This window comes from Orcinus orca, chromosome 1 (assembly GCF_937001465.1).
Source record: "Orcinus orca chromosome 1, mOrcOrc1.1, whole genome shotgun sequence".
Classification (NCBI taxonomy): domain Eukaryota; kingdom Metazoa; phylum Chordata; class Mammalia; order Artiodactyla; family Delphinidae; genus Orcinus; species Orcinus orca.
The window spans coordinates 79,198,770-79,226,359 of NC_064559.1; the positions used below are offsets into that span (position 1 = coordinate 79,198,770).

General features: G+C 45.2%; 1 long non-coding RNA gene across 5 annotated transcripts in view; it reads left to right on the forward strand.

Annotated features, from left to right (window-relative positions):
• LOC125965249 (uncharacterized) overlaps window positions 1-27,590 on the forward strand; it is a 376,884-nt gene that overhangs the window by 115,551 nt on the left and 233,743 nt on the right. For all 5 annotated transcript variants that reach the window (XR_007478913.1, XR_007478914.1, XR_007478917.1 and 2 more), the window contains exon 2: window positions 23,187-23,272. This is a non-coding gene — a long non-coding RNA (uncharacterized LOC125965249). The remainder of the gene's footprint in view (window positions 1-23,186; window positions 23,273-27,590) is intronic.

Below are 27,590 nucleotides of genomic sequence, written 5' to 3' on the forward strand. Positions count from 1 at the left end.
AGATGGCCCTTTTGACCGGGGGGAAGTGAGACTTCATTGTAGTGCAGATTTCCTTTGCAAGCTTGCTTGGTTTGCCAAAAAGGGCATATGCGTTCTTTCCTGAATATATTCAGGAAAAAACACATACGCCCTTTTTGGCCAAGTGCATCATTGTCAACGTTCTGCCTCTTTTCTTATGCTTTAAATGCAATTCCAGTCTACCTCCTGAAATCGGTTAACTGCAATTGTGCCCCGCTTTCAAGTCCTCTTGGTAGCCTTACTTCAATATAATTTTGGACGATAGCTGTCATTTATATGTCGGCAGGTTTGTGAATTACAGTGTCCCTGAGCTCCTTTCTTCAACTCGCTTTCATGTGAGCTGGCCGCAAAACCACTAGATCACTTCAGGCTGTAATCTTGTTCCCACACTGCACACTGAGCCTTTGGTTAATTCCTCTTCCTGGTGGGACATGAGAGTTAAATTTGCCGGGCCAGACAGCTACAGCTAGTCTCTCATTGGTTCTCCCTATTACACGTCATCTTCCACAGAAATTGCAAACTGGGTCAAACAGGAGGTTAAAGGCACTGACTCTCCAAGTGGGGAGAGTGTTAGTAAACAAACTGGAATGTTGAACCCGAGTACCAGTACCGGAGATACATTTAAAAACTTTTCCCGATCATACGGTGGACCATACTCTGGGTTCCCCATGCATGTTTTAGCAGAAGAAATAGTCCCTTATACCTGGAGAGTTGGCACCCATGGAATGGGTACCATGCAATATGACTTCACAGGGTCTGCATTTGCTCACCGAACCTCACCAATCCTATCAGCCCCAAGTGTCCAGACTTATGTGTCACCCCGCTCCGGGTGTAGAAGTTGAAAATCCAGCTTGCATCACAAGCCCTGAATGAATTATCTAAGAATTGCTCTCTATTTCACTGTCATTATGTTTTGTTTAAGAAATGTATTTTTATAATGGGATTTAGTGGATTTTCACTGCTGCGTTTATGCCAGTTTACACATGCTTGATTCTCTTATGGAGACATATAAATCCATAGGTTTTAAGATTCTTACTAGTCAGGTATATTCCTAGGCATTGAATATGGGGTTTTGAGTCCATTTCGCTGAGCAAGGAGTAGGTCTTGCCTATTACGTATTTGGCTTATGGAACGGTATTTGTGCTAATTTCAATTTCTGGTTTATGCAGCACCCCAACTCACCTTTCCACTTAAGCAAGCATAAGGTGGTTTTCTACATTTGAGACCCTGTTCTGTTTTGTAATTCAGTTCCTGTGTAGCCAAGTTTACATTCCGTGTATTAGTGATATCTTATGATGTTTCTTTTTCTGTGTGACTTATTTCACTTAGAATCATCGTACCTGAATCCACTCATTATACTGCTATGGGCCTGATGACATAGATTTCATTGCTGAGTGATATTGCATTGTACGTAAGTACCACAACTTCTTTATCCATTTTTTGCTTTCTGGGATATTGAACTTCTACCATAAACGAGGTCCTTGTAAACAGAGCCATGCCAAACTCTGGGGTGGCTGTGTCTTTTTGATTTTAATTTCCCTAAGCTATAGGACCATAAGTGGAAGTCCCTAGGCTCTGTTGCTTTGTTTTTTAGATGTTTCAGGAAACACTATACACTTCTCCAGAGTGGCTGTTGGCAATTTCCATCATGCCCATCAGCATAACAAGGCTCCCTGTTCTCCATGGCCTGTCCTGCCTTTCTGAATTTTACTCTTTTTTCAGATGGCCCTCTTAACCGGGGGCAGTGAGACATCATTGTAGTGCCGATTTCCTTCGCAAGCTTGCTTGGTTGGCCAAAAAGGGCGTATGCGTTTTTTCCTGAATATATTCAGGAAAAAACGCATACGCCCTTTTTGGCCAAGTGCATCACTGTCGACGTTCTGCCTCTTTTCCTATGCTTTAAATGCAATTCCAGTCTACCTCCTGAAATCGGTTTCCTGCAATTCTGCCCCGCTTTCAAGTCCTCTTGGCAGCCTTACTTCAATATATTTTTGGACGATAGCTGTCATTTATAACTCTGCAGGTTTGCGAATTACAGTGCCCCTGAGCTCCTTTCTTCAACTCGCTTTCTTTTGAGCTGGCCACGAACCCGCAGGATTGCTTCAGGCCCTAATCTGTTTCCAGCCTGGCACGCTGAGCCTTTGGTTAATTCCTCTTCCTGGTGGGAAATGAGAGTTCAATTTGCCCGTCAGGACACCTCCAGCTAGTCTCTCATTGGTTCTCCCTATTCCAGTTCATCTTCCACAGGAATTGCAAACTGGGCCAAACAGGAGGTTAAAGACACTGACTCTCCAAGTGGGGAGAATGTTAGTAAAGGGTCTGCAAAGTTGAACCCGAGTAGCAGGGGAAGAAATCTGAGATGCATTTAATAACGTTTCCCGATCACACTGCAGACCATACTCTGGGTTCCCCATGCATGTTTTAGCTGAAGGAAGAATCCCTTAAACCAGGAGAGTTGGGACCCATGGAATGGGTACCATGCAATATGACTTCAAAGGGTCTGCATTTGCTCACCGAATCTCACCAATCCTATCAGCCCCAAGTGTCCAGCCTTATGTGTCACCAAGCTCTGGGTGTAGATGTGGTATATCCAGGTTGCATCACAAGCCCTGAATGAATTATTTAAGAATTGCTCTCTATTTCACTGTCATTGTGTTTTCTTTAAGGAATTTATTTTTATAATGGGATTTATCTGATTTTCACTACTGCTTTTATGCCTCTGTACACATGCATGATTCTCTTACAGAGACATATAAATCCATAGGTTTTAAGATTCTTACTAGTCAGGTATATTCCTAGGCGTTGAATATGGGGTGTTGAGTCCTTTTCCTTGAGCCAGGTGTAGGTCTGGTCTATTACATAATTGGCTTATGGAACGGTATCAGTGCTAATTTCAATCTCTGGTTTAATGAAGCTCCCCAACTCACCTTTCCCCTTAAGCAAGCATAAGGTGGTATTCTAAGTTTGAGACACTGTTCTGTTTTGTAATTCAGTTCCTGTGTAGCCAAGTTTACATTTCGTGTATTAAAGATATCTTATGATATTTCTTTTTCTGTGTGACTTATTTCACTTAGAATCATCGTACCTGGATCCACTCGTTATGCTGCTACGGGCCTCATAACATAGATTTCATTGCTGAGTGATATTGCATTTTACGTAAGTACCACAACTTCTTTATCCATTTTTCGCTTTCTGGGATATTGAAATGGTACCGTAAACGAGGTTCTTGTAAACACAGCTGTCCCACAATTGGGGTGGATGTGTCTTTTTGATTTTAATTTCCCTGAGCCATAGAACCATAAGTGGAAGTGCCCTAGGCTCTGTTACTTTGTTTTTTCGATGTTTCAGGAAACACCATACACTTCTCCAGAGTGGCTGTTGGCAATTTACATCCTGCTCATCAGCATATAAGGCTCCCTGTTCTCCATGGCCTGTCCTGCCTTTCTGGGTTTTACACTTTTTTCAGATGGCCCTTTTGACCGGGGGGAAGTGAGACTTCATTGTAGTGCAGATTTCCTTTGCAAGCTTGCTTGGTTGGCCAAAAAGGGCATATGCGTTCTTTCCTGAATATATTCAGGAAAAAACACATACGCCCTTTTTGGCCAAGTGCATCATTGTCGACGTTCTGCCTCTTTTCTTATGCTTTAAATGCAATTCCAGTCTACCTCCTGAAATCGGTTAACTGCAATTGTGCCCCGCTTTCAAGTCCTCTTGGTAGCCTTACTTCAATATAATTTTGGACGATAGCTGTCATTTATATGTCGGCAGGTTTGTGAATTACAGTGTCCCTGAGCTCCTTTCTTCAACTCGCTTTCATGTGAGCTGGCCGCAAAACCACTAGATCACTTCAGGCCGTAATCTTGTTCCCACACTGCACACTGAGCCTTTGGTTAATTCCTCTTCCTGGTGGGACATGAGAGTTAAATTTGCCGGGCCAGACAGCTACAGCTAGTCTCTCATTGCTTCTCCCTATTACACGTCATCTTCCACAGAAATTGCAAACTGGGTCAAACAGGAGGTTAAAGGCACTGACTCTCCAAGTGGGGAGAGTGTTAGTAAACAAACTGGAATGTTGAACCCGAGTACCAGTACCGGAGATACATTTAAAAACTTTTCCCGATCATACGGTGGACCATACTCTGGGTTCCCCATGCATGTTTTAGCGGAAGAAATAGTCCCTTATACCTGGAGAGTTGGCACCCATGGAATGGGTACCATGCAATATGACTTCACAGGGTCTGCATTTGCTCACCGAACCTCACCAATCCTATCAGCCCCAAGTGTCCAGACTTATGTGTCACCCCGCTCCGGGTGTAGAAGTTGAAAATCCAGCTTGCATCACAAGCCCTGAATGAATTATCTAAGAATTGCTCTCTATTTCACTGTCATTGTGTTTTGTTTAAGAAATGTATTTTTATAATGGGATTTAGTGGATATTCACTGCTGCGTTTATGCCAGTTTACACATGCTTGATTCTCTTATGGAGACATATAAATCCATAGGTTTTAAGATTCTTACTAGTCAGGTATATTCCTAGGCATTGAATATGGGGTTTTGAGTCCATTTCGCTGAGCAAGGAGTAGGTCTTGCCTATTACGTATTTGGCTTATGGAACGGTATTTGTGCTAATTTCAATTTCTGGTTTATGCAGCACCCCAACTCACCTTTCCACTTAAGCAAGCATAAGGTGGTTTTCTACATTTGAGACCCTGTTCTGTTTTGTAATTCAGTTCCTGTGTAGCCAAGTTTACATTCCGTGTATTAGTGATATCTTATGATGTTTCTTTTTCTGTGTGACTTATTTCACTTAGAATCATCGTACCTGAATCCACTCATTATACTGCTATGGGCCTGATGACATAGATTTCATTGCTGAGTGATATTGCATTGTACGTAAGTACCACAACTTCTTTATCGATTTTTTGCTTTCTGGGATATTGAACTTCTACCATAAATGAGGTCCTTGTAAACAGAGCCATGCCAAACTCTGGGGTGGCTGTGTCTTTTTGATTTTAATTTCCCTAAGCTATAGGACCATAAGTGGAAGTCCCTAGGCTCTGTTGCTTTGTTTTTTAGATGTTTCAGGAAACACTATACACTTCTCCAGAGTGGCTGTTGGCAATTTCCATCATGCCCATCAGCATAACAAGGCTCCCTGTTCTCCATGGCCTGTCCTGCCTTTCTGAATTTTACTCTTTTTTCAGATGGCCCTCTTAACCGGGGGCAGTGAGACATCATTGTAGTGCCGATTTCCTTCGCAAGCTTGCTTGGTTGGCCAAAAAGGGCGTATGCGTTTTTTCCTGAATATATTCAGGAAAAAACGCATACGCCCTTTTTGGCCAAGTGCATCACTGTCGACGTTCTGCCTCTTTTCCTATGCTTTAAATGCAATTCCAGTCTACCTCCTGAAATCGGTTTCCTGCAATTCTGCCCTGCTTTCAAGTCCTCTTGGCAGCCTTACTTCAATATATTTTTGGACGATAGCTGTCATTTATAACTCTGCAGGTTTGCGAATTACAGTGCCCCTGAGCTCCTTTCTTCAACTCGCTTTCTTTTGAGCTGGCCACGAACCCGCAGGATTGCTTCAGGCCCTAATCTGTTTCCAGCCTGGCACGCTGAGCCTTTGGTTAATTCCTCTTCCTGGTGGGAAATGAGAGTTCAATTTGCCCGTCAGGACACCTCCAGCTAGTCTCTCATTGGTTCTCCCTATTCCAGTTCATCTTCCACAGGAATTGCAAATTGGGCCAAACAGGAGGTTAAAGACACTGACTCTCCAAGTGGGGAGAATGTTAGTAAAGGGTCTGCAAAGTTGAACCCGAGTAGCAGGGGAAGAAATCTGAGATGCATTTAATAACGTTTCCCGATCACACTGCAGACCATACTCTGGGTTCCCCATGCATGTTTTAGCTGAAGGAAGAATCCCTTAAACCAGGAGAGTTGGGACCCATGGAATGGGTACCATGCAATATGACTTCAAAGGGTCTGCATTTGCTCACCGAATCTCACCAATCCTATCAGCCCCAAGTGTCCAGCCTTATGTGTCACCAAGCTCTGGGTGTAGATGTGGTAAATCCTGGTTGCATCACAAGCCCTGAATGAATTATTTAAGAATTGCTCTCTATTTCACTGTCATTGTGTTTTCTTTAAGGAATTTATTTTTATAATGGGATTTATCTGATTTTCACTACTGCTTTTATGCCTCTGTACACATGCATGATTCTCTTACAGAGACATATAAATCCATAGGTTTTAAGATTCTTACTAGTCAGGTATATTCCTAGGCGTTGAATATGGGGTGTTGAGTCCTTTTCCTTGAGCCAGGAGTAGGTCTGGTCTATTACATAATTGGCTTATGGAACGGTATCTGTGCTAATTTCAATCTCTGGTTTTATGAAGCTCCCCAACTCACCTTTCCCCTTAAGCAAGCATAAGGTGGTATTCTAAGTTTGAGACACTGTTCTGTTTTGTAATTCAGTTCCTGTGTAGCCAAGTTTACATTTCGTGTATTAAAGATATCTTATGATGTTTCTTTTTCTGTGTGACTTATTTCACTTAGAATCATCGTACCTGGATCCACTCGTTATGCTGCTACGGGCCTCATAACATAGATTTCATTGCTGAGTGATATTGCATTTTACGTAAGTACCACAACTTCTTTATCCATTTTTCACTTTCTGGGATATTGAAATGGTACTGTAAACGAGGTTCTTGTAAACACAGCTGTCGCACAATTGGGGTGGATGTGTCTTTTTGATTTTAATTTCCCTAAGCCATAGAACCATAAGTGGAAGTTCCCTCGGCTCTGTTACTTTGTTTTTTCGATGTTTCAGGAAACACCATACACTTCTCCAGAGTGGCTGTTGGCAATTTACATCCTGCTCATCAGCATATAAGGCTCCCTGTTCTCCATGGCCTGTCCTGCCTTTCTGGGTTTTACACTTTTTTCAGATGGCCCTTTTGACCGGGGGGAAGTGAGACTTCATTGTAGTGCAGATTTCCTTTGCAAGCTTGCTTGGTTGGCCAAAAAGGGCATATGCGTTCTTTCCTGAATATATTCAGGAAAAAACACATACGCCCTTTTTGGCCAAGTGCATCATTGTCGACGTTCTGCCTCTTTTCTTATGCTTTAAATGCAATTCCAGTCTACCTCCTGAAATCGGTTAACTGCAATTGTGCCCCGCTTTCAAGTTCTCTTGGTAGCCTTACTTCAATATAATTTTGGACGATAGCTGTCATTTATATGTCGGCAGGTTTGTGAATTACAGTGTCCCTGAGCTCCTTTCTTCAACTCGCTTTCATGTGAGCTGGCCGCAAAACCACTAGATCACTTCAGGCCGTAATCTTGTTCCCACACTGCACACTGAGCCTTTGGTTAATTCCTCTTCCTGGTGGGACATGAGAGTTAAATTTGCCGGGCCAGACAGCTACAGCTAGTCTCTCATTGGTTCTCCCTATTACACGTCATCTTCCACAGAAATTGCAAACTGGGTCAAACAGGAGGTTAAAGGCACTGACTCTCCAAGTGGGGAGAGTGTTAGTAAACAAACTGGAATGTTGAACACGAGTACCAGTACCGGAGATACATTTAAAAACTTTTCCCGATCATACGGTGGACCATACACTGCGTTCCCCATGCATGTTTTAGCGGAAGAAATAGTCCCTTATACCTGGAGAGTTGGCACCCATGGAATGGGTACCATGCAATATGACTTCACAGGGTCTGCATTTGCTCACCAAACCTCACCAATCCTATCAATGCTGCATTTATGCCGCTGTGCTCACGCTTGATTCTCTTTCGGAGACATAGAAATCCATAGGTTTTAAGATTCTTTCTAGTCAGGTATATTCTTATGCGTTTAATATGGGGTGTTGAGTCCACTGCGTTGAGCAAGGAGTACCTCTTGTCTATTACATATTTGGCTTATGGAACGGTATCTGTGCTAATTTCAATCTCTGGTTTTATGCAGCACCCCAACTCACCTTTCCCCTTAAGCAAGCATAAGTTGGTTTTCTACATTTGAGACCCTGTTCTGTTTTGTAATTCAGTTCCTGTGTAGCCAAGTTTACATTCCGTGTAGTAGTGATATCTTATGATGTTTCTTTTTCTGTGTGACTTATTTCACTTAGAATCATCGTACCTGAATCCACTCATTATGCTGCTATGGGCCTGATGACATAGATTTCATTGCTGAGTGATATTGCATTGTATGTAAGTACCACAAATTCTTTATCCATTTTTCGCTTTCTGTGATATTGAACTTGTACCATAAAAGAGGTTCTTGTAAACAGAGCCGTCCCAAACTTTGGGGTGGCTGTGTCTTTTTGATTTTAATTTCCCTAAGCTATAGGACCATAAGTGGAAGTGCCCTAGGCTCTGTTGCTTTGTTTCTTAGATGTTTCAGGAAACACCATTCACTTCTCCAGAGTGGCTGTTGGCAATTTACATCCCGCCCATCAGCATAACAAGGCTCCCAGTTCTCCATGTCCTGTCCTGCCTTTCTGGATTTTATACTTTATTCAGATGGCCCTTTTGACCGGGGGGCAGTGAGACTTCATTGTAGTGCAGATTTCCTTTGCAAGCTTGCTTGGTTGGCCAAAAAGTGCGTATGCGTTTTTTGCTGAATATATTCAGGAAAAAACGCATACATCCTTTTTGGCCAAGTGCATGATTGTCAATGTTCTGAGTCTTTTCATATGTTTTCAATGCAATTCCAGTCTACCTCCTGAAATCGGTTTCCTGCAATTCTGCCTTGCTGTCAGTGCCTCTTCATAGCCTTACCTCAATATACTTTTGGAAAATAGTTGGCCTTTATACCTCTGCAGGTTTTTGAATTGCAGTTGCCCTTAGTTCCATTTTTCAGCTCTTATTTTTGTGATCTTGCCTCATATCCACAGGATATCTTCAGGCCCTATTCTTCTTCTGGGGCGCCTTGCTGTGCCTTTGGTTAATTCTTCTTCCTATGTGAAAGTAGAGTGACATGTGGCCATTGAAACCGCTACAGCTATTTTCTCAGTGGTTCCCCCTATTCCCATTCATCGTCCGCACAAACTGCAGACTGTGCGATACCGGAACTTAAAGGCATTGACTCTCCATGTGGGGATGTTGTTAGTAAAGTGGCTGGAATGTTGATCCGGAGCCCCAGGAGAGGAAAATGAGGTGCATTTTAGAAACCTTTCCCGATCATATGGTATACCATCTGCTGGATTTCCCATGCATGGTTTAGCTGTAGGAAGATTCCCTTCAACCTGGAGTGTTGGGACCCTTGGAATGAGTAGCATGAAGTATTGCATTAAACTTTTGGCAGTTGCTCACCAAAGCTCACCAATCCTCTCAGCCCCAAGTGTCCAGCCTTATGTCTTATCCAGCTGTGGGTTTATATGTGGTCATTCCAGGTTGCATCACAGCCCCTGAGCGAATTTTGTAAGAATTTGTCTCTCTTTCATTGCTTCTGCGTTTTGGTTTTAAAATTTATTTCTATAATGGGGTTTAGCTCATTTTCACTGCTGTGTTTGTGCCGCTCTGCACACACTTGATTCCCTTATGGAGATATATCAATACATGGGTTTTAAGATTCTTATTACTCAGATATATTTCTCTGCGGTGTATAGGGTGTGTTGAGGCCAGTTCATTGAGCAAGGTGTAGATCTTGTCTAATACCTATTTGGTTTATTGAACGGTATCTGTGCTAATTTCAAACTCTGGTTTTATGCATCACCCCACCTCTCCTTTCCCCTTAAGCTGACATAAGTGTGTTTTCTAAATGTGAGACACTGTTCTGTTTTGTAATTCATTTTTTGTGCAGTCATATTTATCCTCCCTCTATAAGTGATATCTTATGATATGTTTCTTTTTCTGTTTGACTTATTTCAAGTAGTATTATCGGACCTAAATCCACTCTTTATCCTTCTACTAGCCTTATTACATTGATTTCATGGTGAAGAGATATTCCATTGTACATAAGTACCACATTTTCTTTATCCATCGTTCTCTTTCCTGGGATATTTAAGGTGTACTGAAGTTGAGGTTCTTGTAAACAGAGTAGCTCTAAACTGTGGTGTGCTTGTGTCTTGTTGATTTTTAGACTTCCCTAGATATACTCCCGTGATTGGAAGTGCCCTATGCTCTGTAGCTCTGTTTTTTAGATGATTTAGGAACCACCATACACTTCTCCAGAGTGGCTCTCGGCAGTTCACACACTGTCCATCAGCGTATAAAGGCTCCCTGTTCTCCATGGCCTGTCCTGCATTTCTGGTTTTTACAATTTTTTCGGATGGCCCTTTTGACCGGTGGGAAATGAGACTTCTTTGTTGTGCACATTTGCATTGCTTGCTTGCTTGCTTGGTTGCCCATAAAGTGCGTATGCGTTTTTTCCTGGATATATTCAGGAAAAAACGCATACTCCCTTTTGGGCCAACTGCATCATTGTCGAAATTCTGCCGCTTTTCATGTGCTTTAAAGATGAGTCCAATCTATCTCTTGAAATCTGTTTCTTGCAATTCTGTCTTGCATTCAGATCCTCTTCTTTGCCTTACCTCAACATATTTTTGGACATTAGTTTTCATTTATAACTCTGTAGGTTTGTGAATTGCAGTGACCCTGAGCTCCATTTTTTAAGTTGCTGTTTTGTGAGCTGGTCTCAAAGCCGCAGGATTGCTTCAGGCCCTATTTTGGCTCCGGCGAGGCGGGCTGAGACTTTTTTTAATTCTTATTCTTAATGGGAAATTAGAGTGACATGTGCCCGTCCACACCCCTACAACTATTCTCTCATTGGTTCCCCCTCTTCCCGTTCATCCTCCTCACAATTTGCAAAATGTGTGAAACAGAAGTTTAAATGTGCTGATTCTCTAAGTGGGGAGATTCTAAGTAACGTGGCTGGAATGATGAACAGCGGCACCAGGAGAAGATAAATGAGGTGCATTTTAGACACATCTCCCGATCACATGGTGTACAGTCCTCTGGGTTTTCCATACATGTTTTAGCTGTAGGAAGATTCCTTGAACCTGCAGATTTGGGACCCATTGAATGGGTACCAGGTAGTATTACTTTAAAGGGTGTGCATTTCCTCACCCAACCTCACATTTCTCTTAGCGCGAACAGTTTCCAGCCTTATGTCTCATCCTGCTGTGGGTCTAGATGTGTTCAATCCACGTTGCATCACCGTCCCTGAGGAAATGTTGTAAGAGGTTTTCTCTGTCTCTCTGTCATTTATTGTTTTCAATTTATTACTATATTGGTTACAGCTGATTTTCAAAGCTCTGTTTCTTGCTGCTGTACATCCACTTGATTCACGTACAGAGAGACATCAATAAATTCTTTTTCAGATTCTTACCAGTCATAGATATTCTTTTCCGGTGACTTGAGTGTGCTGAGTGCAGTTCTTTTAGCTACCGTGTAGGCCTTGTTGATTATCAGTTTGGTATTTGGAATGGTATCTTTGCTAATTTCAACCTCCTGGATGATGCCTCACCCCTCCCCACCTTTCCCGTTTAGCAGCCTTACGCGTGTTTTCTACATATTTGACTATGTTTTTGTTTTGTAATTTATTTCATGTGTAGCCATTTTGGATTCCACCTTTAAGTGATATCTTATGATATGTGTCTTTTTCTTTTTGAATTATGTCACTTAGAATGATCATACGTAACTCCTCTGGAGTTGTTACAACTGGCCATATTTCATTGATTTCCAGGCTGAGTAATATTCCACTCTACATAAGTACCACATCTCTATCCATTTTTTCCCTCCAGAGACATTTAAGTTATATCCTAGTCGAGGATCTTTTAAAGAGAGAGGCAGTAAACATTGGGGTGCCTGTGTCCTCTCGATTTTTGTTTTTCCCAAGATATACACCCATGAGTGAAAGTGCCCTATGCTCTGTAGCTCATTTTTTAGATGCTTTAGCAAACACAATACACTACTCCAGAATGGCCGTTGGCAATATACATTTCCACTATAAGCCTCACAGGGCTCCCTCTTCTCCTTGCCCTGTCCTGCATTTCTGGTGTTTACACTTTATGAGGATGGCTCTTCTGACTGATGCGAAGTGATATCTTTTGTAGTATTGATTTCCAGTGCCCACCTGTTTGGTTGGCTAAAAAAGTGTATGCCCTTTTCTTGAATATATACAGAAAAATCGCATACAGCCTTTTTGGCCAACTGCAATGTTGGCAATGTTCAGCCGCTTTTCTTGTGCTTAATGGCGAGTCCTTTCTACCTCCTCAAATCCCTTTCCTGCCATTCTCCCTTGCTTACCAATCCTTTTCTCTGACTTTCCTCAAGACATTTTTCAGTGATAGATATTTTCAACTCTGCAGTTTCGTGAATTTTACTGCCCCTGAGTTCCATTGTTCAACTTGTGTTTATGGGAACTGGCCACAAAGCAGTGGGATTTCCTCAAGCCCTATACTGTTTCCATGGGCAACACTAGCCTTTGGTCAATTCATCTTCCTGATTGGAAATTAGAGTGACATGTGCCTGTCTGAACACCTAGGACTTGTCTCTCATTGTTCCTCTTCCTTCCGCTTCATCCTCTGGACAAATTCCAAACTGTACGCAACAGGATGTTGACAGTGCTGACATCTCCAAGTGGGGAGACTGTTAGTAAAGACGCTGGAGGGGTGAACCCGAGCACCAGGAGATGAGGAGATGAGATGCCTTTTCCAAACTCTTCCCGATCAGACGGTATACCATCCTCTGGATGTGACAGACATGTTTTAGCAGTAGGAAGAGTTCCATTCATGTAAGGAGAACACCAGGGCTTTTTCAAAATCAGTGTCTCCCCGAAACCCAAACTGGGGAGTTTTTTAAGCTACGGCTACACATATGTTCATTAAGGGCCTTGGGAAGTAGGCAGAGTCCAAACTTTAGATGATTGAAGTCTTCAGGGTCAGAAGCACTCACCACCGGCTTCCCTTAGGTTACACTTTAACTGTCATTGATAGATGATGTCAATAAAAATATCTATTCTTTTTCCGATTATTTCCCCTTATAGGTTATTGCAAAATATTGAGTGTAGTTCCCTGTGCTATCCAGTAGTTCCTTGTTGATGATCTATTTTATACATAGCAGTGTGTATGTGTTAATTCCAAACTGTTAATTTATCCCTCCTCCCACCTTTCCCCTTTGGTAATAATAAATTATAAGGTTTTATATTTCTCAGAAATGGGGGAGCTGAAAGAGAGGTATCATTTTCAATGGAAAAGCATTTAAAACAAGATTGAAGCTTTAACCAAGATTATTAGATGTACATCCTTGGAAAGAAATCACTTCATTTCTCTAATATTGACCTGACAAATAAGACAAACCTTTTCACTGAACTTGCTTATAATAAAGTTATGGAAATATCAAATGGAAGTGTTAGAAACATCTTATTTTACCCGAGCCTTCTAAACTGTTCTATGTTAACTACAGTTTGGCTCACACATCTGTTCATTGAAGTTACAATAGTCTCAATTTCTGTTACTGATCCTCCAGAGTGGACCCCAACAAGTGTCCCCCTGCCCAGTGTCATTGGGGCCAACAGATCGAGACTGAGTTTGGTTCCCAAGCAAAGGAAACTTTATATTTTGATCAGAGAATGGAGAGGTGAGAGCATGCACTACCCCATGGGCTGTGGGCTGGGCTGCTGTGTAGAGATCCTGTCAGAGTCAGTGGGAGGGAGGGGGCGGAGCTCTCGAGGGCCAGGTTGGCTGCAGCTCAGGCTCTATATCTCGGAGTCTGCACTGGGCCCCAGGAGCTGAGGTGTCGACCCAGCCATTCTGCACTAGGAAATCTGGTCTGAAGTGCCGGGTGTGGAACCTCTGCATGCGGGACCCTAGGAGCACGTGAAATTAGACAAAGCACAAAGGATAAAAATGGTCAGACTTGACTTTATTGCCCAGATTCTATTTTTATCTCCCAGGGATTTTTAATGGGCTTTGCTGGGGACAAACCCCTCCTCTGCCTTTTGTCCCATTCCTCATTCTTGGAGTGCTGAGGGTGCAGACCCTTCTTCTGTAACTGCTGAGTGCTGAGTTGGGAGCCCTCATACCAGGGGACGAGGGTCAGAACTTCTCCCCAGCAGCCTCCAGGTGACGTTGATTGGCCCCAGGACCCCTGCCTCCCTGCTCGTCCGCCTGAGCACCAGCATTGGAAGTGTTATAGATTCTAATGACCTTTAAGGGTCCAGGAAAGAGATGTGCAGAGACGCTGTGGGGGCCGATTTCACCCCGTCCCACATTTGTTCGGCCACCTTAGGCTGACCGTTTCTGCCAGCCTAGATGCTCTGACCAGTAGTCTGCTCTTTCTTCAATTAGGCCCCTGAATTAACGTAAAAACAGCACCAGGTGTCAGAGCCCTGCCCACTCAACTCCCAGACAGTCCAGGGTCAGTGGTGATCAAGGACCATGATGGCCACTGAGTCAACAGGCTTTTGAAGTAAACAGGAGTCCAGCCGGTCTTATTGGCCACCATCATCACGGTGTCTGTAGGCTTTTCTATGGTGACAGTGTGATATACGGTTCCCCCGCCAAGATTATTAGCTCCCCTCCGGGTGCAGTAAGTCCTGCAAGCAGTAGTCTACTCCTTCGGGACACACTATTGTTGTTTTATGAGGGAAACTCCAGGTCAAGTGATGTTCACACAGTCGTCATGGTGCCCTGTTGCCCCCGGTTATCTCTCTGGATGTTGGAGTTGGAGGGCCTCCTCACTCGAGGTCGGTGTGCCCACGGAGCGAACCCTGCAACTTCAGGGCATGGTTGGTGATTAGGATCACCACGTGGGGTCCTTTTCCCTTAGGAGGGAGGTGGCCTTTTGGGCTGCTGATTTCCAGGTTTTGAGATACCGCCAGTATCTTGGCCAGATGTGGCAGTGGGCCAAGCCCCTTGGTGACTGTAGTTTATCCTACCTGGATGGCATTCTTGCGTTGTTCCATTTCAAGTGGTCCCAGTTTTTGCACTAATTCTCCAATGGCGATTCACCTTTCACCGGGAATGTAGAGGTCAAAGGGTTTAGCTCAATTAGGGAGTTCCAGGGCAAGGGTCTGAATTGACTGCTCTTTCCATTCTTGAAAGGCCACTTCTGGATTCTGTTCAAAAGGATCATCATCTTTTCCTTTCAGTGTTTCATATAGAGGCCCAGCTAGTAGACTGTAGTTAGGGATCCAGAAGCAGCAAACCCTGGCCTCCCCAGGAACCCCTAAGCTGTCTTCTCGTTTTAGAAAGGGGTAAGGCTGCAAATGGTTTCTTCCCTTTCCTGGGATGGGCTTCTCCGACCTTCTGTGAGAATGAAGCCCAGGCAGGTCACTGCAGTCTGTTATATTTGAGCTTTCTCTTGGACAACTTCTATCCTTTATTGGCTTGGTAGTTCAGAGGCCTCCTTAGTAGGGCTGGCGATCAGAATGTCGTCTGCATATTGAAGGAGGGTTTCCTTTTCCAGAGGTAGAACTTTTCGGTCTTTAGCTAAGCTTTCCCCAAAGATGGTGTGGGAATTTTTGAACCCTTGGGGCAAGACGGCCCGGAAGTATTGTTTTAGTTGTATGTTGAGTCCTGCCACTCACAAGCCAAAATTTCTTGTGACTCTGGGACTAATGGAATACAAAAGAAGGCATCATTGAAGACTAATACAGAATACCATGTCCTGGTGGTTGGTAGAATGACCAGCAGGGTATAGGAATTAGGAGCAACTGGAGGTATATCCTCGGTGGCTTCACTGACTGTCCTGACATCCTTTACCAGGTCCCCAGCAGCCCATGGGGCTCTCGTGGTCAGGCCAATCCCAGGATATGGAGCTCTCCTGGGCAGGTACCCCACCCCCAACCCAGCCCACGGGGCTCTCGTGGTCAGGCCTCTCCCAGGATACAGAGCTACCCTTGCAGGTACCGTGGCAGGGCTGGGCACACAGGAACCGTGCACATAGCCCTCATTGAAGAGCACCCCCAGCTCACCTGTCGCTCAGAGCTGACACAGAGCACCTCAGAGCAGGACTTGAACTAACAAACAGGAGCTCCGACACGTCTGTGACCCTGGGCATCACTCTGTGTGGCCTCCCTCCACCTGGTCTTCCAGAGACTTCCACTGCACCCGGGGCACCAGGCCTCTGTCTCCAACCACCAACCACCCCTCCTCTCCCTGACTCCTGGGTTCCTCTCATTAGGAGAGGGTTTTCTTGAAGTTGTCTCCCACTCATGGGCCAGATAAAATGATTAGAAAACAAGCCAAAGCTGCAGCCCCTTGTCTATCCTGACTCTCAGGAGCCCACACCTGTTCCTTGGACCTGGCCAGTTCAGCAAGTTCCATTTTCTGCAACTGTGAGCCCCTGAGGGGTGATGATTAGCTGACCTGGGCAGCCTTACCGTGCCGGCCAGCCCTCCCCAGGTGTGCCTGGGTTGAGATCAATATAAATACCACTCCAGGCAGCAAGAGCCCCTGCAGCTGTGCCTGACGCCATTTTCTCTGCCCTGTCAGCAGTCTCGGGGCTGGGCTGGTGGGAGGGAGTGAGAGGCCACAGCTTTGTGGGTGGCCCAGTGTGAGTGGGGCTCTGCTGGACTTTCTGCAGCAGTTGCCAGGCTGCCACCTGCTAAAGAAGAGGATGTGTCACCCATACCTGCTGCTGGAATTTCTCCCTGGGCAGAGGTGAGGAAGGAAAAAAGCAGTGGGGGCAGGGACAGGACGGGTATCTCAGGCAGGGAAATGGAAATCTTCCAAAAGAGCACCCAGGGCCAGGACCATCCTGGCTGGCCTGCAGGCACCAAGTCAGCTGGCATGCTGTCACTCGTGTGGCTCCATGGCCCTTCCTCTAGGCTTTCAAGTCCTTGTATATATTCAGGTGTTTTACCTGGGAAGGGTGGGAACAGTTCAGCAGCAACTGGCCTGGGGCTCAGCTCACGTTTACTCACAGATGCCTCGGCACGGTGCCCCAGCTTTGCAATGAGGACGCTTGTTGTGTGGGGGCTGCTGGCTGAATGGGAGACGATTCCCCACCACTGACCAACTTCAGAATTGTTTACAACTGGAGCAAGTGCCCTGATACGGTTTTCCTCTGTGGAACTGGTGGGTTCTGTTTTTTTTTTTCTCTTTTTCATTTTTGGTTCAAGGTAGATTTTATTTCTCTTTTTTGTATTTACAGATATAAGCATAGAACTAATTTATTCATATAAATACATGTATGTGAAGGGAATAATTGTTTTTTCTGTTTTATTTTTTAAATTTTATTTCTTTTTAATTTTGAATTTTTTTATATTTTTATACAGCAGGTTCTTATTGGTTATCTATTTTATACATATAAATGTTTACATGCCAATCCCAATCTCTCAACTCCTCCCACCACCACCCCCCCAAGAGCTTTCCCCCCTTGTTGTCCATACGTTTGTTGTCTACATCTGTTGCTCTATTTATGCCTTGCAAAATGGTTAATCTGTACAGTTTTTCTAGGTTCCACATATATGCATGAATATACAAGATTTGTTTTTCTCTTTCTGACTTACTTCACTCTGTATGACAGTCTCTAGATCCATCGACGTCTCTACAAATGACCCAATTTCATTCCTTTCATGGCTTAGTAATATTCCATTTTATATATGTACCACATCTTTATGCATTCGTCTGTCTGTGGGCATTTAGGTTGCTTCCATTACCTCGATATTGTAAATAGTGATGCAATGAACATTGCGGTGAATGTCTCTTTTTGAATTATGGTTTTGTCTGGGTATATGTCCAGTACTGGGATTGCTGTATCATATGGTAATTCTATTATTAGTTTCTTAAGAAACTCCATATTGTTCTCCATAGTGACTGTATCAATTTATATTCCCAACAATAGTGGAAGAGGCTTCCTTTTCTCCACACCCTTTCCAGCATTTGTTGTTTGTAGATTTTCAGATGATGCCCATTCTAACAGGTGTGAGGTGATACCTCATTGTTGAGTCCATTTCGTTGAGCAAGGGGTAGGTCTTGTCTATTACATATTTGGCTTATGGAACAGTATCTGTGCTAATTTCAAACTCTGGTTTTATGCAGCACCCCAACTCACCTTTCCCCTTAAGCAAGCATAAGTTGGTTTTCTAAACTTGAGACCCTGTTCTGTTTTGTAATTCAGTTCATGTGTAGCCAAGTTTACATTCCGTGCATTAGTGATACCTTATGATGTTTCTTTTTCTGTGTGACTTATTTCACTTAGAATCATCGTGCCTCAATCCACTCATTATGCTGGTACAGGCCTGGTGACACAGATTTCATTGCTGAGTGGTATTCTGTTGTACGTAAGTACCGCAACTTCTTTATCAATTATTTGTTCTCTGGGATATTTAACTTGTACCGTAGAAGAGGTTCCTGTAAACAGAGCCATCCCAAATTTTGGGGTGGCTGTGTCTTTTTGATTTTAATTTCCCTAAGCTATAGGACCATAAGTGGAAATGCCCTAGACTCTGCTGCTTTGTTTTTCAGATGTATCAGGAAACACCATACACTTCTCCAGAGTGGCTGTTGGCAATTTACATCCCACCCATCAACATAACAAGGCTCCTTTTTCCCCATGGCCTATCTTGCCTTTCTGGATTTTACACTTTTTTCAGATAGCCCTTTAGACCGGGGGGAAGTGACACTTCATAGTAGTTCGGATTTCCATTGCAAGCTTGCTTGGTTTGCCAAAAAGGGCGTATGTGTTTTTTCCTGAATATATTCAGGAACAAACTCATACGCCCTTTTTGGCCAAGTGCATCATTGTCGATGTTCTGCCTCTTTTCCTATGCTTTAAATGCAAATCCAGTCTACCTCCTGAAATTGGTTTCCTGAAATTCTGCCCCGCTTTCAAGTCCTCTTCGCAGCCTTACTTCAATATATTTTTGGACATTATCTGTCATTTATAACTCTGCAGGTTTGTGAATTATAGTGCCCCTGAGCTCCTTTCTTCAACTCGCTTTCTTGTGAGCTGGCCGCAAACCCACAAGACTGCTTCAGGCCCTAATCTGCTTCTGGCAGGGCACGCTGAGCCTTTGGTTAATTCCTCTTCCTGGTGGGAAATGAGTGTTAAATATGCCCGTCCACACACCTACCTCACTCTCAACCCCTTGGTGCTGTGGGTCCTCTGGTTTGTGGCCACCTTTGCTGGGTTCCTCACCTTTCGTTGATGTGGCCCCACTAGTGTGAGGACACTCCTGCCTGGTTCTCATCCACGTGGTTATGTGGACCCCCTGGTGAGAGTCTGTTCCTGGCTGTGTTCCTCACCCTTCTGTGAGGGAGACCCTCTGCTGATAGGTCACTCCTGCATGGCTGGCACACATTGCCTTGGTGAAGTCAGCCGTGTGGTGGCAGTTGGAGCGTGCTGGGAATCTCCGACCCCCGTGATGAGGGCCCTCTTGCGTCAGGCCCTAACTGCTGGGCTCACCAACTTTTCTTAGTGAGCCCAATGATGCTTGGGCACTCCTCTTAGGATCCCATCTCCATGGGGATGTGGGCCTTCTGCTCTGAGGTCCCAACGGCTGGGTTGTTCACATTGTCATGATGTGGGCTCTCTGGTGTTAGTTCACAGAGGCCTGGATCCCATAGCCTCTGTGCTCTGGGCCGCCTGCTGGGAGGTTCCAACTGCTGGATTCCTCACCTTTCTTATTTTTGGGCCCTCTGTTGTGAGGCTCCTCCTGCCTGCCTCAGTCCCAGCCACTTGGGTGGCTTGGTTTGTCCTATGGTTTGAAGCCACATGTTCTGGGTTCCTCACCTTTAGATGATGTGGCCCTACTCATGTGAGGACACTCCTGCCTGGTTCCAATCCATTTGGTGATGTGGGCCCTCTGGTGCAAGTCTTATCCTGACTGGGTTCGTCACACTTCTCTGAGGTGGGCCCTCTGCTGTGAGGTCATTCGTGCCTGGTTGGCACACATCACCTTGGCGACGTCAGCCCTCTGGTGGCAGTTGGAGCCTGCTGGGAGCCTCCTTCCCTTGGTGATGAGGGTCCTCTGGCGTCAGGCCCTAACTGCTGGTCTCCCAAAATTTTCTGATACGTTCTCAGTGGTGCGAGGACACTCCTACCAGATTTCCATCCCCATGGGGATGTGGGCCTCCTGCTCTGAGGTCCCAATGGCTGGGTTGCTCAGTTTCATGACATGGGCCCTCTTCTGTGAGTTCACTGTGGTCTGGATCCCATAGCCTCGGTGCTCTGGGTCGCCTGCTGGGAGGTTCCAACTGCTGGATTCCTTACTTTTTTATTCTATGGGCCCAGTGTTGTGAGGCTACTCCTGCCTGCCTCACTCCGAGGCCCTTGGTGATGTGGCTCCTCTGGTTTGAGGACACATGTGCTGAGTACCTCACCTTTCGATGATGTGGCCCCACTGGTGTGAAGACACTCCTGCCTGGTTCCCATCCCCTTGGTGATGTGGGCCCTCTGGTGAGAGTCTGATGTTGGCTGGGTTTCTCACCCTTCTGTGAGGTGGGACCTCTGCTGTGAGGTAAATCCTGCCTGGCTCGCTCACGTTGCCTTGGCAATGTGAGCCCTCAGGTGGTAGTTGGAGCCTGCTGGGAATCTCCTCCCCTCGGTTATGAGAGCTCTGGATAAAACACATAAGCCCTTTTTTGCCAAGTGCATTATTTTCCAAGTTCTGTCTCTTTTCCTATGCTTTAAGAGCGACTCCCGTGTACCTTCTGAAATCGGTTTCCTGCAATTCTGCCCCGCTTTCAAGTCCTCTTGGCAGCCTTACTTCAATATACTTTTGGACGATAGCTGTCATTTATAACTCTGCAGGTTTGTGAATTACAGTGCCCCTGAGCTCCTTTCTTCAACTCGCTTTCTTGTGAGCAGGCCGCAACACCGCAGGATTGCTTCAGGCCCTAGTGTGGTTCTGGCACGGCTCGCTGAGCCTTTGGTTAATTCCTCTTCCTGGTGGCAAATGAGAGTTAAATTTGCCTGTCCAGACACCTCCAGCTAGTCTCTCATTGGTTCTCCCTATTCCTGTTCATTTTCCGCAGAAATTGCAAACTGGGCCAAACAGGAGTTTAAAGGCACTGACTCTCCAAGTGGGGAGAGTGTTAGTAAAGCGTCTGGAATGTTGCACCCGAGTACCAGGGGACGAAAACTGAGACACATTTGAACACGTTTCTCGATCACACGGTGGATCATACTCTGGGTTCCACATGCATGTTTTAGCTGAAGGAAGAATCCCTTAAACCTGGAGAGTTGAGACCCATGGAATGGGTACCATGCAATATGACTTCAAAGGGTCTGCATTTGCTCACCGAACATCACCCATCCTATCACTGCTGTGTTTATGCCGCTGTACACATGCTTGATTCTCTTCTGGAGACATATAAATCCATAGGTTTTAAGATTCTTACTAGTCAGGTATATTCTTAGGCGTTTAATATGGGGTGTTGAGTCCACTTCGTTGAGCAAGGAGTAGCTCTTGTCTATTACATATTTGGCTTATGGAACGGTATCTGTGCTACTTTCAATCTCTGGTTTTATGCAGCACCCCAACTCACCTTTCCCCTTAAGCAAGCATAATTTGGTTTTCTACATTTGAGACCCTGTTCTGTTTTGTAATTCAGTTCCTGTGTAGCCAAGTTTACATTCTGTGTATTAGTGATATCTTATGATGTTTCTTTTTCTGTGTGACTTATTTCACTTAGAATCATCGTACCTGAATCCACACATTATGCTGCTACGGGCCTGATGACATAGATTTCATTGCTGAGTGATATTGCATTGTACGTAAGTACCACAACTTCTTTATCCATTTTTCGCTTTCTGTGATATTGAACTTGTACCGTAAACGAGGTTCTTGTAAACAGAGCCGTCCCAAATTTTGGGGTGGCTGTGTCTTTTTGATTTTAAATTCCCTAAGCTATAGGACGATAAGGGGAAGTGCCCTAGGCTCTGTTGCTTTGTTTTTTGGATGTTTCAGGAAACACCATACACTTCTCCAGAGTGGCTGTTGGCAATTTACATCCCGCCCATCAGTATAACAAGGCTCCCAGTTCTCCATGGCCTGTACTGCATTTCTGTATTTTACACTTTTTTTCAGATGGCCCTTTTGACCGGGGGGCAGTGAGACTTCATTGTAGTGCAGATTTCCTTTGCAAGCTTGCTTGGTTGGCCAAAAAGGGCGTATGCGTTTTTTCCTGAATATATTGAGGAAAAAACGCATATGCCCTTTTTGGCCAAGTGCATCATTGTGGACGTTCTGCCTCTTTTCCTATGCTTTACATGTAATTCCAGTCTACCTCCTGAAATCGGTTTCCTGCATTTCTGCCCCGCTTTCAAGTCCTCTTGGCAGACTTACTTCAATATATTTTTGGACGATAGCTGTCATTTATAACTCTGCAGATTTGTGAATGACAGTGCCCCTGAGCTCCTTTCTTCAACTCGCTTTCTTGTGAGCTGGCCACAACACCGCAGGATTGCCTCAGGCCCTAGTGTGGTTCCCGCACGGCATGCTGAGCCTTTGCTTAATTCCTCTTCCTGGTGGGAAATGAGAGTTAAATTTGCCCGTCCAGACACCTCCAGCTAGTCTCTCATTGGTTCTCCCTATTCCTGTTCATTTTCCGCAGAAATTGCAAACTGGGCCAAACAGGAGTTTAAAGGCACTGACTCTCCAAGTGGGGAGAGTGTTAGTAAAGCGTCTGGAATGTTGCACCCGAGTACCAGGGGATGAAAACTGAGACACATTTGAACACATTTCCTGATCACACGGTGGATCATACTCTGGGTTCCACATGCATGTTTTAGCTGAAGGAAGAATCCCTTAAACCTGGAGAGTTGAGAACCATGGAATGGGTACCATGCAATATGACTTCAAAGGGTCTGCATTTGCTCAGCGAACCTCACCAATCCTATCACTGCTGCGTTTATGCCGCTGTACACATGCATGATTCTCTTTCGGAGACATATAAATCCATAGGTTTTAAGATTCTTACTAGTCAGGTATATTCTTAGGCGTTTAATATGGGGTGTTGAGTCCACTTCGTTAACAAGGAGTAGCTCTTGTCTATTACATATTTGGCTTATGGAATGGTATCTGTGCTAATTTCAATCTCTGGTTTTATGTAGCACCCCAACTCACCTTTCCCCTTAAGCAAGCATAAGTTGGTTTTCTACATTTGAGACCCTGTTCTGTTTTGTAATTCAGTTCCTGTGTAGCCAAGTTTACATTCCGTGTAGTAGTGACATCTTATGATGTTTCTTTTTCTCTTTGATTTATTTCACTTAGAATCATCGTACCTGAATCCACTCATTATGCTGCTACGGGCCTGATGACATAGATTTCATTGCTGAGTGATACTGCATTGCACGTAAGTACCACAACTTCTTTATCCATTTTTCGCTTTCTGTGATATTGAACTTGTACCGTAAACGAGGTTCTTGTAAACGGAGCCGTCCCGAACTTTTGGGTGGCTGTGTCTTTTTGATTTTAATTTCCCTAAGCTATAGGACCATAAGTGGAAGTGCCCTAGGCTCTGTTGCTCTGTTTCTTAGATGTTTCAGGAAACACCAAACACTTCTCCAGAGTGGCTGTTGGCAATTACATCCCGCCCATCAGCATAACAAGGCTCCCAGTTCTCCATGGCCTGTCCTGCCTTTCTGGATTTTACACTTTTTTCAGATGGCCCTTTTGACCGGGGATCAGTGAGACTTCATTGTAGTGCAGATTTCCTTTGCAAGCTTGCTTGATTGGCCAAAAAGGGCGTATGCGTTTTTTTCCTGAATATATTCAGGAAAAAACGCATACGCCCTTTTTGGCCAAGTGCATCATTGTGGACGTTCTGCCTCTTTTCCTATGCTTTACATGCAATTCCAGTCTACCTCCTGAAATAGGTTTCCTGCAATTCTGCCCCACTTTCAAGTCCTCTTGGCAGCCTTACTTCAATATATTTTTGGACATTATCTGTCATTTATAACTCTGCAGGTTTGTGAATTATAGTGCCCCTGAGCTCCTTTCTTCAACTCGCTTTCTTGTGAGCTGGCCGCAAACCCACAAGACTGCTTCAGGCCCTAATCTGCTTCTGGCAGGGCACGCTGAGCCTTTGGTTAATTCCTCTTCCTGGTGGGAAATGAGTTTTAAATATGCCCGTCCACACACCTACCTCACTCTCAACCCCTTGGTGCTGTGGGTCCTCTGGTTTGTGGCCACCTTTGCTGGGTTCCTCACCTTTCGTTGATGTGACCCCACTAGTGTGAGGACACTCCTGCCTGGTTCTCATCCACGTGGTTATGTGGACCCCCTGGTGAGAGTCTGTTCCTGGCTGTGTTCCTCACCCTTCTGTGAGGGAGACCCTCTGCTGATAGCTCACTCCTGCATGGCTGGCACACATTGCCTTGGTGAAGTCAGCCGTGTGGTGGCAGTTCGAGCGTGCTGGGAATCTCCGACCCCCGTGATGAGGGCCCTCTTGCGTCAGGCCCTAACTGCTGGGCTCACCAACTTTTCTTAGTGAGCCCAATGATGCTTGGGCACTCCTCTTAGGATCCCATCTCCATGGGGATGTGGGCCTTCTGCTCTGAGGTCCCAACGGCTGGGTTGTTCACATTGTCATGATGTGGGCTCTCTGGTGTTAGTTCACAGAGGCCTGGATCCCATAGCCTCTGTGCTCTGGGCCGCCTGCTGGGAGGTTCCAACTGCTGGATTCCTCACCTTTCTTATTTTTGGGCCCTCTGTTGTGAGGCTCCTCCTGCCTGCCGCACTCCCAGCCACTTGGGTGGCTTGGTTTGTCCTATGGTTTGAAGCCACATGTTCTGGGTTCCTCACCTTTAGATGATGTGGCCCTACTCATGTGAGGACACTCCTGCCTGGTTCCAATCCATTTGGTGATGTGGGCCCTCTGGTGCAAGTCTCATCCTGACTGGGTTCGTCACACTTCTCTGAGGTGGGCCCTCTGCTGTGAGGTCATTCGTGCCTGGTTGGCACACATCACCTTGGCGACGTCAGCCCTCTGGTGGCAGTTGGAGCCTGCTGGGAGCCTCCTTCCCTTGGTGATGAGGGTCCTCTGGCGTCAGGCCCTAACTGCTGGTCTCCCAAAATTTTCTGATACGTTCTCAGTGGTGCGAGGACACTCCTACCAGATTTCCATCCCCATGGGGATGTGGGCCTCCTGCTCTGAGGTCCCAATGGCTGGGTTGCTCAGTTTCATGACATGGGCCCTCTTCTGTGAGTTCACTGTGGTCTGGATCCCATAGCCTCGGTGCTCTGGGCCACCTGCTGGGAGGTTACAACTTCTGGATTCCTTACATTTTTATTCTATGGGCCCAGTGTTGTGAGGCTACTCCTGCCTGCCTCACTCCGAGGCCCTTGGTGATGTGGCTCCTCTGGTTTGAGGACACATGTGCTGAGTACCTCACCTTTCGATGATGTGGCCCCACTGGTGTGAAGACACTCCTGCCTGGTTCCCATCCCCTTGGTGATGTGGGCCCTCTGGTGAGAGTCTGATGTTGGCTGGGTTTCTCACCCTTCTGTGAGGTGGGACCTCTGCTGTGAGGTAAATCCTGCCTGGCTCGCTCACGTTGCCTTGGCAATGTGAGCCCTCAGGTGGTAGTTGGAGCCTGCTGGGAATCTCCTCCCCTCGGTTATGAGAGCTCTGGATAAAACACATAAGCCCTTTTTTGCCAAGTGCATTATTTTCCAAGTTCTGTCTCTTTTCCTATGCTTTAAGAGCGACTCCCGTGTACCTTCTGAAATCGGTTTCCTGCAATTCTGCCCCGCTTTCAAGTCCTCTTGGCAGCCTTACTTCAATATATTTTTGGACGATAGCTGTCATTTATAACTCTGCAGGTTGTGAATGACAGTGCCCCTGAGCTCCGTTCTACAATTCGCTTTCTTGTGAGCTCTCCGCAACACCGCAGGATTGCTACAGGCCCTAGTGTGGTTCTGGCATGGCACGCTGAGCCTTTGGTTAATTCCTCTTCCTGGTGGGAAATGAGAGTTAAATTTGTCCGTCCAGACACCTCCAGCTAGTCTCTCATTGGTTCTCCCTATTCATGTTCATCTTCCACAGAAATTGCAAACTGGGCCAAACAGGAGGTTAAAGGCACTGACTCTCCAAGTGAGGAGAGTGTTAGTAAAGCGTCTGGAATGTTGCACCCAAGTACCAGGGGACGAATACTGAGACACATTTGAACACGTTTCCCGATCACGCGGTGGATCATACTCTGGGTTCCACATGCATGTTTTAGCTGAAGGAAGAATCCCTTCAACCTGGAGAGTTGAGACCCATGGAATGGGTACCATGCAATATGACTTCAAAGGGTCTGCATTTGCTCACCGAACCTCACCAATCCTATCACTGCTGCGTTTATGCCGCTGTACACACGCTTGATTCTCTTTCGGAGACATATAAATCCATAAGTTTTAAGATTCTTACTAGTCAGGTATATTCTTAGGCGTTTAATATGTGGTGTTGAGTCCACTTCGTTGAGCAAGGAGTAGCTCTTGTCTATTACATATTTGGCTTATGGAACGTTGTCTGTGCTAATTTCAATCTCTGGTTTTATGCAGCACCCCAACTCTCCTTTCCCGTTAAGCAAGCATAAGTTGGTTTTTTACATTTGAGACCCTGTTCTGTTTTGTAATTCAGTTCCTGTGTAGCCAAGTTTACATTCCGTGTAGTAGTGATATCTTATGATGTTTCTTTTTCTGTGTGACTTATTTCACTTAGAATCATCGTACCTGAATCCACTCATTATGCTACTACGGGCCTGATGACATAGATTTCATTGCTGAGTGATATTGCATTGTACGTAAGTACCACAACTTCTTTATCCATTTTTCGCTTTCTGCGATATTGATCTTGTACCGTAAACGAGGTTCTTGTAAACAGAGCTGTCCCAAACTTTGGGGTAGCTGTGTCTTTTTTATTTTAATTTCCCTAAGCTATAGGACCATAAGTGGAATGCCCTAGGCTCTGTTGCTTTGTTTTTTAGATGTTTCAGGAAACACCATACACTTCTCCAGAGTGGCTGTTGGCAATTTACATCCCCCCCATCAGCATAACAAGGCTCCCAGTTCTCCATGGCCTGTCCTGCCTTTCTGGATTTTACACTTTTTTCATATGGCCCTTTTGACCGGGGGAAGTGAGACTTTATTTTAGTGCAGATATCCTTTGCAAGCTTGCTTGGTTGGCCAGAAAGGGCGTATGCTTTTTTTCCTGAATATATTCAGGAAAAAACGCATACGCCCTTTTTGGCCAAGTGCATCATTGTTGACGTTCTGCCTCTTTTCCTATGCTTTACATGCAATTCCAGTCTACCTCCTGAAATCGGTTTCCTGCAATTCTGCCCCGCTTTCAAGTCCTCTTGGCAGCCTTACTTCAATATATTTTTGGACGATAGCTGTCATTTATAACTCTGCAGATTTGTGAATGACAGTGCCCCTGAGCTCCTTTCTTCAACTCGCTTTCTTGTGAGCAGGCCGCAACACCGCAGGATTGCTTCAGGCCCTAGTGTGGTTCTGGCACGGCACGCTGAGCCTTTGGTTAATTCCTCTTCCTGGTGGGAAATGAGAGTTAAATTTGCCTGTCCAGACACCTCCAGCTAGTCTCTCATTGGTTCTCCCTATTCCTGTTCATTTTCCGCAGAAATTGCAAACTGGGCCAAACAGGAGGTTAAAGGCACTGACTCTCCAAGT